General features: G+C 39.1%; 1 pseudogene; it reads left to right on the forward strand.

Moving 5' to 3' along the window:
- Positions 1 to 1,726: 1,726 nt before the first annotated feature.
- LOC130911268 (odorant receptor 131-2-like) lies at positions 1,727 to 2,576 on the forward strand (annotated as a pseudogene).
- Positions 2,577 to 12,163: the final 9,587 nt, after the last annotated feature.

Here is a 12,163-nt window from a genome sequence, read left to right on the forward strand (position 1 = left end):
GTTAACGGCAGTAATTAATTTTTTAAAATTAATCACGTTAAATATTTAACGCATGCGCTGCACGACCCACTCACGCATTGTCGCGTACAATCTATAAAGACGCCGTTTTACCTATAGACAGCGCTAAAAGGCAGCGTATAATGAGTAGAGAGAATTTTGATAGCCTTTGGAGTCATTTTTTTAAGTGGCTAAAGCCTTACAATACCTCTCTCAGCAATTAAAAATAACGTGGGAGGCAATGTGGGGAAGAAAGGTAGTAGTTGATCATTTTCTTAACACCCTATGTTCTTTCCCAACGCAGAGAAGCTCTATCAATTGATGCCCCTACGCACAGTCATTCTTGCACTTCCCATCATGCATTTGGGCAGAAGTTAAATGGCTGCAATATCATTTACTGAAAGCTCAACAAATACACTAGATGGCAATATTTAGTCACAAAATACAAAGTCACAAGTCTTTCTATCCGTGGATCCCTCTCACAGAAAGAATGTTAATAATGTAAATGCCATCTTGAGGATTTATTGTCATAATAAACAAATACAGTACTTACGTACTGTATGTTGAATGTATATATTCGTCCGGGTTTTATTCATTTTTTTCTAAATGCATTGCCAAAATGTATATGATCGGGAAAAATTATCGGGAATGATTGGAATTGAATCGGGAGCAAAAAAAAAAAAAAGCAATCGGATCGGGAAATATCGGGATCGGCAGATACTCAAACTAAAACGATCGGGATCGGATTGGGAGCAAAAAACATGATCGGAACAACCCTAAAAAAAAACGTTTAAAAGGGTAAATATGTGAAAAAGAAAATCTCGACCACTCCATGTTGTCTGGGATTTCTGCTTCGCGACCCTTGTTATATTAATGTGTTTCACCCATAAAATCCCTCCCAAAAATCCAGCTGTGACCATTCACAGTTGTGTCTTGACACTCGGTGATACATGCTAGATGGAGTTTTTGGATCGAAACAAGGTAAGTGTGCGATAATATCCCGTTAAAGTCATGGCGTCTTTAATTCTGCTCTCACGTGCTCTCACCTCCAGTTAGGGTTTTGCTGTTTAATTTTTTTTTTTTTCTTTTTTAAATGCCCTCCTGTTCAAATTTTTTCTCAACCCAGAAAATTGAGATCTTAAGCTTTCCATTGATGTATCAGACATGCATAAAGGACAATTTTGAAAGATGGCTAAATTGGGAATCTCAGAGCGGAACTTCAAGTCACCTAAATGTGTTTTCCGCCATAAGTATATCCAAATATTTAGTAAATACACTAATGATTAATGATATACGTGTATATTTATGTATATAGTATATGTACTTATATACGTATATGTGTATATATACTGTATTTACATACTGTATAATTTATATATAAATATATATTCAATACCTGTACTTTTAATGACCAAAAAAGTCACTTGCTCTATTAAGGTTTAAAATCTGTTCTGACAATTTACTGTCGTTTTTTTTTTTTTTTTGTATTCATAATGATGTTCCAGTGTGGCGCCTGTAAGAGGCGGTGACATTGCAGCGATGGTGTTGCATGGTAACGCAATGCATCCATGTGGAGCATGAAAACATATAAAACGTGCGATGAGAATTCGATCAGACTCGACGTTTCAAGCGTCACTGATTGTTTTTCTTTCTCTTTGTATCTCTAACATTCATGCAAGGTATTTCACTAGCCAATGTTACCACAAGGTCAAGCCTTGCGGAACAAATAATGGCCACCACCGTGACCCTCTCCGCCTGTTGGTTTTTACTATTTCTCAATGGGAGCATGTTGTTCACTTTGAGTAACAAATGTATGTTTCGGGAGACATCGCGCTACATACTGCTGTTTAACCTGCTGCTCGGAGACACGCTGCTAATGGTTGTCTCTCAGCTGATGTATTGTTTGCACTTATTTCACATCAGAGTCATGTATCCTGTTTGCAGCGTACTGGTCCTTTTCGGTACTCTCTTCAGTAGGATTTCTCCTTTGGTGCTGGCAGTTATGTCGCTGGAGAGATATGTAGCTGTGTGCCACCCTCTCAGACACGCCTCCATCATGACAAGAGAGATCACAGTGAGGACCATGCTTGGAATGTGGATCGTGTGTTTTAAAATTGCTCATTCAAAACTTATTAATTTTGATGTTTCCTTTTGAACAGCTGGAGAGTCTGCAAATGACACAGCCATGCCCTTATATTGCTATGTTCCTCGTGCCCTTTTACAAAATATACAACAATACCAACTCGGCTTTGGTGTTCTTTGTTGCAGGCCTGACCAACATTGTCAGCTACATTGGCATAGTCATAGCAGCCAGATCGGCAACCACGGATAAAGTCTCTGCGGGTAAAGCAAAAAGCACATTGCTGTTGCACCTGGTGCAGCTAAGCCTCAGCCTTTTGTCAGTGATCTACACCAATATCCTCACAATTCTCTCACCTTTGTTGAACTGGGTAGTTTTTAACCAAATGCAGATCTTTTTGTTTGTGTGCTTTGTCTTATTGCCCAGATCTCTGAGTTCACTCGTCTATGGGCTGAGAGATCGAAGTCTCAGAGTTGAACTCATCTATCTATTCTGCTGACGTGTCAAACGGTCGGTCAAAGCTGTTGTTTCCTGAGAGCATTATTCTTTCCTTCTGCCTCTGCATTCAAACTTTACAAACACTACAGCTTTCAACTCAGAGAAACATTTAGACTACATGTGCAAGGTCTACCTTTTGTCATCACATTTATTTGTCATTTGTATTCATAGACTGAAAACAGGACTTGTCTGTACAAATCTACTGCAATACACATGCAACAAACAGCTACAGACTTCAGTGATATGTGACACTGACAGGCTCTAGTGTGATGTGAAATGTTTCTTGTGGCCCTATCTTATATTTGTAATGACATGTTTTCAAACTAGTTTGTTCTCATGTACTTAGAATTGCCGACTTGAAGAATTACACGTGTTGGTCTATAAGTGTCCAGTTATTGTCATTGAATGAATAAAGGGCATTTGAATCAAGCAAAATCTTGTGCGAGCCTGGTTTATTAGTGAGAGCTTTCATAGAGAGCTTATCACATGTGGAATGCACAGGTACCTGCATTCCTCTTAGTTTTGATTCATTTTCCTTTTATTCATTTTGTTTCTAGATTAACATTCAGATAGACAGTATTGAACTAATATAAATGCCGTATTTCTTAATTATAGAAAAAAAATCAAAATAAAATAGTCATTAATTGGCTCTCACACGACCTCCGGTAATACGGTACTACGTACGTATGTATAAGTACTACTCAGTATATATCATATTATCATATATATTATATTATCATATTAAATTATATATATCAGTGTGAGAGTATATGTGTATACGTACGTACGTATACGTATATATATGGTACATATATATAGTACAGTATGCCGATTATAGGTATATATCTCCAGTATACACTCACCGGCCACTTTATTAGGTACACCATGCTAGTAACGGGTTGGACCCCCTTTTGCCTTCAGAACTGCCTCAATTCTTCGTGGCATAGATTCAACAAGGTGCTGGAACCATTCCTCAGAGTGTATGCTCCATAGTGACATGATGGCATCACACAGTTGGTGCAGATTTGTCGGCTGCACATCCATGATGTGAATCTCCCGTTCCACCACATCCCAAAGATGCTCTATTGGATTGAGATCTGATGACTGTGGAGGCCATTTGAGTACAGTGAACTCATTGTCATGTTCAAGTATCCAGTCTGAGATGATTCCAGCTTTATGACATGGCGCATTATCCTGCTGAAAGCAGCCATCAGAAGTTGGGTACATTGTGGTCATAAAGGGATGGACATGGTCAGCAATAATACTCAGTTAGGCTGTGGCGTACCAACGATGCTCAATTGGTACCAAGGGGCCCAAAGAGTAGGCCTGTCGCGATAACAATTTTTAGTGTGCGATAATTTATCTCATAAATTATTGCGATATGCGATATTATTCCACCCCTCCCCATTTTTTAAAAAAAACCAATTTACAATAACACAGTGAGAATACAGTATATATTAATAGATCAACTACACCCATTTAAACGCGATAAATATTTACTCTTAAATTAAAAAATACTTTTTAAGAAATCACAACTAAAAACAATAGACCATGCCTCTTAACTATAAAACAATATTAATACCGCACAGAAACAGAATAAATGTGTTTTTCAAGAAAAATACATAAAATAATATTATAAATTAATAACTTAAGCATTTAGGCAAATGAAAACTTTTCCCCTCATAGCTTCTGCTATGGTGTTCCATAAGGATGCAACGATACAGTTAAGTCACAGTTCGGTTCGATTTTCTATACGGGGACACGATATTCGAGTCGATTCAATACATTTAATTTTTTTTTTTTTTTTTTGCTAACGAGCAAAAATTAAATTGCCATCATATAAGCATGCATTTCAGTGCATAATATTTATGATTATTAATTAATATTTACTTACTTTTTACTGATCTGAAGAATAAAATGTATTATTATAATTATAATTATGAGCAAGACATCCTATTTCTGAATCCATCTGTGTCACGTACTGAATTAACAATATTTGCAGCATTATCTATAGTCACTGGTATGGATTGATTTGGCCTTCTTAACTTCCATTCAATCATGGCAGTTTATAATTCATCCATGTAGTATATGGACTACGTGTCCCATAATCACTCTGGGCTCACGTAGCCAATGGCATGGGATGTAGCACATCTAGTTTGCTATTTCATGATATCTAGTGTGTGCGCGCATTAAAAAAGTTAGCATACGCCACAGAAGTCATGTCTGCTCATTACTGCACAACACCAGCATATGACAATCGACTTTCATAAACAGGACAAGTTTGAAGCACAGCGCTCTTAATTTGCCACTCAATGTTCATCATGTCCGTTGTCAAAGCGTGGTGGTTCGTAGCAGCCAAGTCGTTAACAATGTTTTGGCGGACTTCGTTGTAAATATCCGGTGTTGTGCCGAAAATTAGCCGCCCCGCGTGAAATGTCTCCCCTGTCGGGAGTGCCCACGCGTCAACAACACCGGCACGCCGGAGATGGTCCGCAGTCAATCCAGACCACTGATGCGGCCAATATACGTTGAACAATAGGATATAATGGGAACGATTGGCTCCGGTGTTCTGTAAAAATTTTCTCCCTTATAAAATTTTGCTCCCAAAGATTTTGTGGCGCTGAAAAAGCCCTCTTTTACATTCAATTGGACTCTCAATGTTATCCAAAGGTGCAACTAAACTAGATACATCATAAACATACATGTGCAACACGAAAATGGCGTAAATGAATTCTTAACCACACGGCGAAGTCGTTAACAGTGAGAGCGCGGGGTGCAGTTGCTGTGTGCAGCTAACATGGGATAATGTGTTTGAGAACTTTAGTACATGATAAAACTTAAAGGGCATACGGCAGGAGAAAAAAAGTCTTAAATAGCATTATTATGTGAATTGGAATCATATTTTGAGACGATTCAACTATATACAACAATTTAGCAAAGCACAGATGACGAGAAATTAGTCTTTTAATCTGTCGGTTAGCCATGCCTACCGTTATAGGGCTCGAGCGTCCCCAACAGGTGGATGACGTCAGCGGGACAATGGGCTCATCTGTTTTACTATTCAGCCCATTGAGGGGGAATTATTCAGAACGAGGAAAACGCGACGAAGAGAGCTGCAAAATGTCATTGTTTCAGTCTATCTACTCCAATATTTTTACAGCATATTCTTTTTATCCGAGTATTTTTCCCCAATAGCTAAATAAATAGCTTGAGAATGACCAGTCAGCCCGTTGAGGGGGAAGTATTCGCAAAGAGGAAAACGTGACGAAGAGAGCTGCAAAATGTCATTGTTTCTGTCTCTTTACTTCAATATTTTTACAGGATATTCTTTCTATCCAAGTATTTTCCCCAATTGCTAAATAAATGGCATGGTCATGACAAATAACAGTGAAGCTCCCTCCGGATGTTGCAACGAGCACGACACGAAGTTTGATTAAAAAACAGGGTTTAATTCGCTCTTGACAACTCTTGAAAAGCCTTGGCAACCCGTGAGAACTGGTCAAACACATACACAATGAAAAATACACTTAAGAATATATACAGAGATAATTGCAAATTAAATAAAGAAAGTGCACAAACCTCGTGGGCTCACATCCACAAGGAGCTAAAAAGTTCTTCTCCAAACTTCTTAATGCAGTCTTTTTAGGAGTTTGAACAACAAAAAAGAGCAGCACGGAGTTAGCTACCATCCGACCGCTCGCTCGCCTTTTCTTCTCCCTCGCTTAATGATTGCGTCATCCAAAAAGCATCGAGTAGAACAGTTATTCTCTAATTAAGTTCCTATTCACACATCACCACCAGATGGCGGAAAGGTGCAAGTGCAAATAAAATAAATGAGAATATGAGAGACTGTAACAAACAGTCTTGTGCCAAATGGAATATGAAATCATAAAAATGCACTTATTCAGGACGACATGGCACAATTACTCCATAATGGTCAAAACTGTTGACTTCAACTTTACTGTCGCACCTCCCGAACGATATTTTATGACACCTAAATCGGACATATGCCATTTCGCTTCCCCGGCTTCGGAGAATGTAAACAAACCAAGAGGCGTGACAGCTAGCCGACATGCTAACCCGAACCGAGTGATGTTTCAAAGTCTTCGAAGCGGAAAATCACACATAACTAGCCCGGATTATTTGACATGACGACTGGGTTGTCGATTGTCTTCGCGGACCAACAAACCGCCCGGCGGAGAGCAATTTACAGTTCGTTCCCCGGAGGAGGGCGGCTGCAGTTGTTGTGCAGCTAACGTGCAGCTAATGTGCATGAGGAGAGCTTTTTACATGCCCATCAATGATCAAACGTAAGTAGTCCTTTATTTAAAGAAAGTTTGTAGTGTTTACTTTGTAATCGCTGTATTCGTATTTGACATAATACAAAACAAGATGTTTACTCACTTCCTCGTAAGTCCAATGGTCCTACAGTAGTAGGGCTTGTTTTGGCCAATATCCACGGTGAATGGGAATCTTTTGAAACTCCAAAAAGGCGCACACGCCTTTCCCTCATACAGCAAGATTTTTCTGCAGCCGTTTGGCTGGCGTGATACGAAAAATAAACGTATTATTCCACAAAATCAACTGAATCCTTAGTCCTCATACACAACAGTACGGCTGTTCAGTGAAGAGGACGCCTTCACCCATACACGTCACAGCGCCCTCCTCCTCAATGCAAGACCGAAGCCGGAAGTCACTCATTTTCATGGCGCGGGATTCAAAACACTAAATAAGTATAGCGATCGCTTCCACACACATCTAAGCGGTCCATATCATTCAGGAGCATAAAATACCACGTGTATTATGAAATAAACATGCTTTTTCGTGTCACATGCACTTTAAGGGGAAGAGGGGGCATTGCTCCCCCGGTGAACAAAAATGTCATTGCATATAACTGACTTTACAATATATGAATTTAAAATTAAGAATGTGCCAGTAAAATGTTGTCTATAAAAGTTTATAGCAATCAAACAATAAATAACAATAAAGACAAGCATTTTTCTGTCACGGACCTGACAGAGGAGGACCACAACTGCGTCACATTTTCAACATTTTATTGACAGGACCAGCAGGGCACGTGAAAAGACGGCAGCAGTACAGATAAGGGCTACTTTAGTTAGGAGTCAAGTTTCCAAGAGCAGAAGGCAGGTCGAGTTACCAGGGCAAGAGAGAAGGCAACAGTCGGGCAGGCTCAGATTCAGCAACAAGGGTCAGATTCAGAGGGCCAGGCAGGCAGGTAACGGGCAGGCTTTGCAGACGGTCTGACAGAGTGGAAGTGAAAATCAAGACTTTAAATACACAGGTTGATTGTTGAGTAAAGCAGTGCTATTGGCTGGGCAATGGTGAGGTGGATTGAGAACAGGTGAGGATAATTATAGGCAATGCTGCAGCAGGGACTGAGGCCATGACAGTTTTCTACTTTATTCTTGTTTAAAATGTAATTCGGTAGGAGAGTAACAAGCCCGCAAACAGTTTGCTGAAGACATGTCAACAAAGCACATGGATTACTGGAACCATTTCCTATGGTCTGATGAGATGGGCGGGCTTTCTTGTGTACCGTCTTCAGAAGAGGCTTCCTCCTGGCGTGACAGCTGTGCCCACCAATTTGATGTATGTTCTGAGCACTAACAGGCTGACCCGCCACCTCTTCAATCCCTGCAGCAATGCTGACAGCACTCCTATCACATGACATTTTGGAGAGAAAATGACAAGCAGTACTCAATTTGGACATTTAGAGATGTGCTTTTTCAAAGGGGTGTACTCACTTTAGTTGCCAAGGGTTTAGATATTAATGGGCATATTTTGAGTTATTTTGAGGGGAAAATAAATTAACTCTTTTATATAAGCTGAACACAGACTACTTTTCATTGTGTCAAAGTGTCATTTTGTCAGTGTTGTCCCATGAAAAGATAAACTTAAATATCTGCAGAAATGCAAGGGGCGTACTTACTTTTGTGATACACTGTATGTATATGTGTATATATATATATATATATATATATATGTATATGTGTATATATACTGTATTTACAAACTGTATAACTTAGTATATATGGCGGAAAACACTCAGGTGACTTGAAGTTCCGCTCTGAGACCCCAATTTGGCCATACTCAGAATTGTCCTATATGCATGTATGACACATCATTGGAAAGCTTAAAATCTCAATTTTCTGGGGGAAGAAAAATTTTGAACAGGAGGGCATTTAAAAAAAAAAAAAAAAATCATTTTTTTTAAACATCAAAACCCTATCTGGAGGAGAGAGCACGCGAGAGCAGAATTACAGACGCCATGACTTTAATGAGATATTATCACATATTTACCTCGTTTTGATCCAAAAACTCCATGTAGCATGTATCACTGAGTGTCAAGACACAGCTGTGAATGGCAAATTTGGGGGGGGATTTTGTGGGTGAAACATGGTAATATAACAAGGATCGCGATGCAGAAATCGCAGACATCAAAGAGTGGTCGAGATTTTCTTTTTCCTATTTTTACCCTTTTAAACTTTTTTTCAAATTTTCTTTGTTTGAATCCATTATTTATCATCTAACATATCGGAGAAAAAATACAATTAAGCGATAGTTATGAGGTAGATATCCATGACTTTTTTACAGACACCAGTTATTTTCATTGTGACGTAATTTGTTTAAAAGTTTAAAATATGTGAGTGAATAATTTTTTAAAGTCATTTTTTTCAAACCAAATATTAGACATCAATTAATGATTCTAAGCTAAAAATGACAGACATTTTGAATAATAAATATAATTAATTTCCTTCGTTTTACGGCTGGGTTGAAACAAAAGCGGCTGCGTCTGTAAACGGGGTTTGCAGGGTAAAACGGACAAATTAAAAATAGTTCGGGGGCTTCATGCGTGATGAATCTGCTATGGCAGCATATAGACATATTGCTCTATCAAACACAACAGTTGTTTTGGCTTAAAATACAGCAGTTTATCTTAAAGAGGAGTGCAAGAGCAGAAACTGCTTTTTCAGTCTTGTCTGTGTTTTATGACATGTATATATATTTATATATGTATGTATATACAGTTGTGGTCAAAAGTTTACATACACTTGTGAAGAACATAATGTCATGGCTCTCTTGAGTTTCCAGTTATTTCTAGAACTCAGATTTTTCTCCGATAGAGTGATTGGAACAGATTCTTCTTTGTCACAAAAAAAAACATTCATGAAGTTTGGTTCTTTTATGACTTTATTATGGGTTAACAGAAAAAGTGATCAAATCTGCTGGGTCAAAAATATACATACATGGATCTGAAAAAGCGAATCATTGACTTGGAAAGTCACTTGGAGCCATTTCAAAGCAGCTGCAGGTCCCAAGAGCAACAGTGCAAACAATTGTTTGTAAGTATAAAGTGCATGGCACTGTTTTGTCACTGCCACGATCAGGAAGAAAACGCAAGCTATCACCTGCTGCTGAGAGAAAATTGGTCAGGAGGGTGAAGATTCAACCGAGAATCACCAAAAAGCAGATCTGCCAAGAATTAGAAGCTGCTGGAACACAGGTGTCAGTGTCCACAGTCAAGCGTGTTTTGCATCTCCATGGACTGAGAGGCTGCCGTGCAAGAAGGAAGAGCCCTTGCTCCAAAAGCGGCACCTTAAGGCTCGACTGAAGTTTGCTGCTGATCACATGGACAAAGATAAGACCTTCTGGAGGAAAGTTCTGTGGTCAGACGAAACAAAAATCGAGCTGTTTGGCCACAATGCCCAGCAATATGTTTGGAGGAGAAAAGGTGAGGCCTTTAACCCCAAGTACACCATGCCTACCGTCAAGCACGGTGGTGGTAGTATTATGCTGTTTTGCTTCCAATGGAACTGGTGCTTTACAGAGAGTAAATGGGATAATGAAGAAGGAGGATTACCTTCAAATTCTTCAAGATAACCTAACGTCATCAGCCCGAAGATTGGGTCTTGGGCGCAGTTGGGTGTTCCAACAGGACAATGTCCCCAAACACACATCAAAAGTGGTAATGGAATGGCTAAATCAGGCTAGAATTAAGGTTTTCGAATGGCCTTCCCAAAGTCCTGACTTAAACCCCATTGAGAACTTGTGGACAATGCTGAAGAAACAAGTCCATGTCAGAAAGCCATCAAATTTAACTGAACTGCACCAATTCTGTCAAGAGGAGTGGTCAAAGATTCAACCAGAAGCTTGCCAGAAGCTTGTGGATGGCTACCAAAAGCACCTAATTGAAGTGAAAATGGCCAAGGGACATGTTACCAAATATTAGCGCTGCTGTATGTATATTTTTGACCCAGCAGATTTGATCACTTTTTTCTGTTCACCCATAATAAAGTCATAAAAGAACCAAAGTTCATGAATGTTTTTTTGACAAAGAAGTATCTGTTCCAATCACTCTATCAGAGAAAAATCAGAGTTATAGATATAACTGGAAACTCATGAGAGCCATGACATTATGTTCTTCACAAGTGTATGTAAACTTTTGACCACAAGTATATACATATATATATATATATATATATATATATATATATATATATATATATATATATATATATATATATATATATATATATATATATATATATTTATATAACCTGGAGATGTGACTTGGTCCTCATTGAGCTTGAGAGCCGACCCACTTGATGCGATAAAATTATGACAAGCTTTACTTAGAGCCAATTCCCTTTAATTAATTATATTAACAATCAATGCTTGATTAACATCAACTGGCACAACAAAATTGCCATTACTTTGAAGTGAAATGTAAAGAAATAAACATAAAAGCACTCATTCAAAATGTAGGGCATTATGCCTGTTCCCACATTAACTCCAAGCCTTTGTAAAAGTGGGATATCCTCCTCATAAGAGCTCATTGAACGTGCATGTTTAGCTTTGCAAAATGCGAGCAAAAACACGTTTGTCAGTGCATGGCGCTGTTCTTCATTACCTTTATTCCGCCACTTGTCCATAGGGCGAGTGGGGTCCTGTCTGACATCGATAGTTTGCTTAATTGCCACATGCTCTGTTTTTTTCCATGCTTTTCAAAGTTTGGATGGCTGAAATTCTTTGACCCTACATAAAATGCGCTGCTCTTATCAGCGACATTGGGATTCTCACGGCACATTTTGTACTGCATTTCCGTACGAACATCATTTGCTTCTAGCCATGGTACCTCCTGCAGCCATTTTTCAGCAAAAGTCCTTTTTTATTTCGGTAGCTCAGGTGACGTCTATGTCGTCTGTCTGTCTTTTGACGGGGGTCGGGGAACACGGAAATAATTACTCATGCCCCTTTCACACAGAAACTACAGGGGCAACGCGCGTTTTTTCCAAGCCGATGCAACCCACTAGCAATTGGCATTTGGCACCTTTCCCATTGACAAAAAAAGGCGTGTCTTTTTTTTTTTTTTTTCCACTCGTCTAACCCCCCACCCCTCCTCAGCCGTGTGTAAGGTTCGTGACGTCACCACGCCAAGATGCGCTTAGACAAGTGCGACCGAATTCATTCAGTTCAAGGAAGTAAACAATGCAAAGCAACATGGAAGCCTCCTTTCCGTTTGTGTTCTCTGTTTTCATGCTTTTTACTGCCCTCAAAATGGTCGAA

This window comes from Corythoichthys intestinalis, unplaced genomic scaffold, assembly GCF_030265065.1.
Source record: "Corythoichthys intestinalis isolate RoL2023-P3 unplaced genomic scaffold, ASM3026506v1 HiC_scaffold_23, whole genome shotgun sequence".
Lineage (NCBI taxonomy): Eukaryota > Metazoa > Chordata > Actinopteri > Syngnathiformes > Syngnathidae > Corythoichthys > Corythoichthys intestinalis.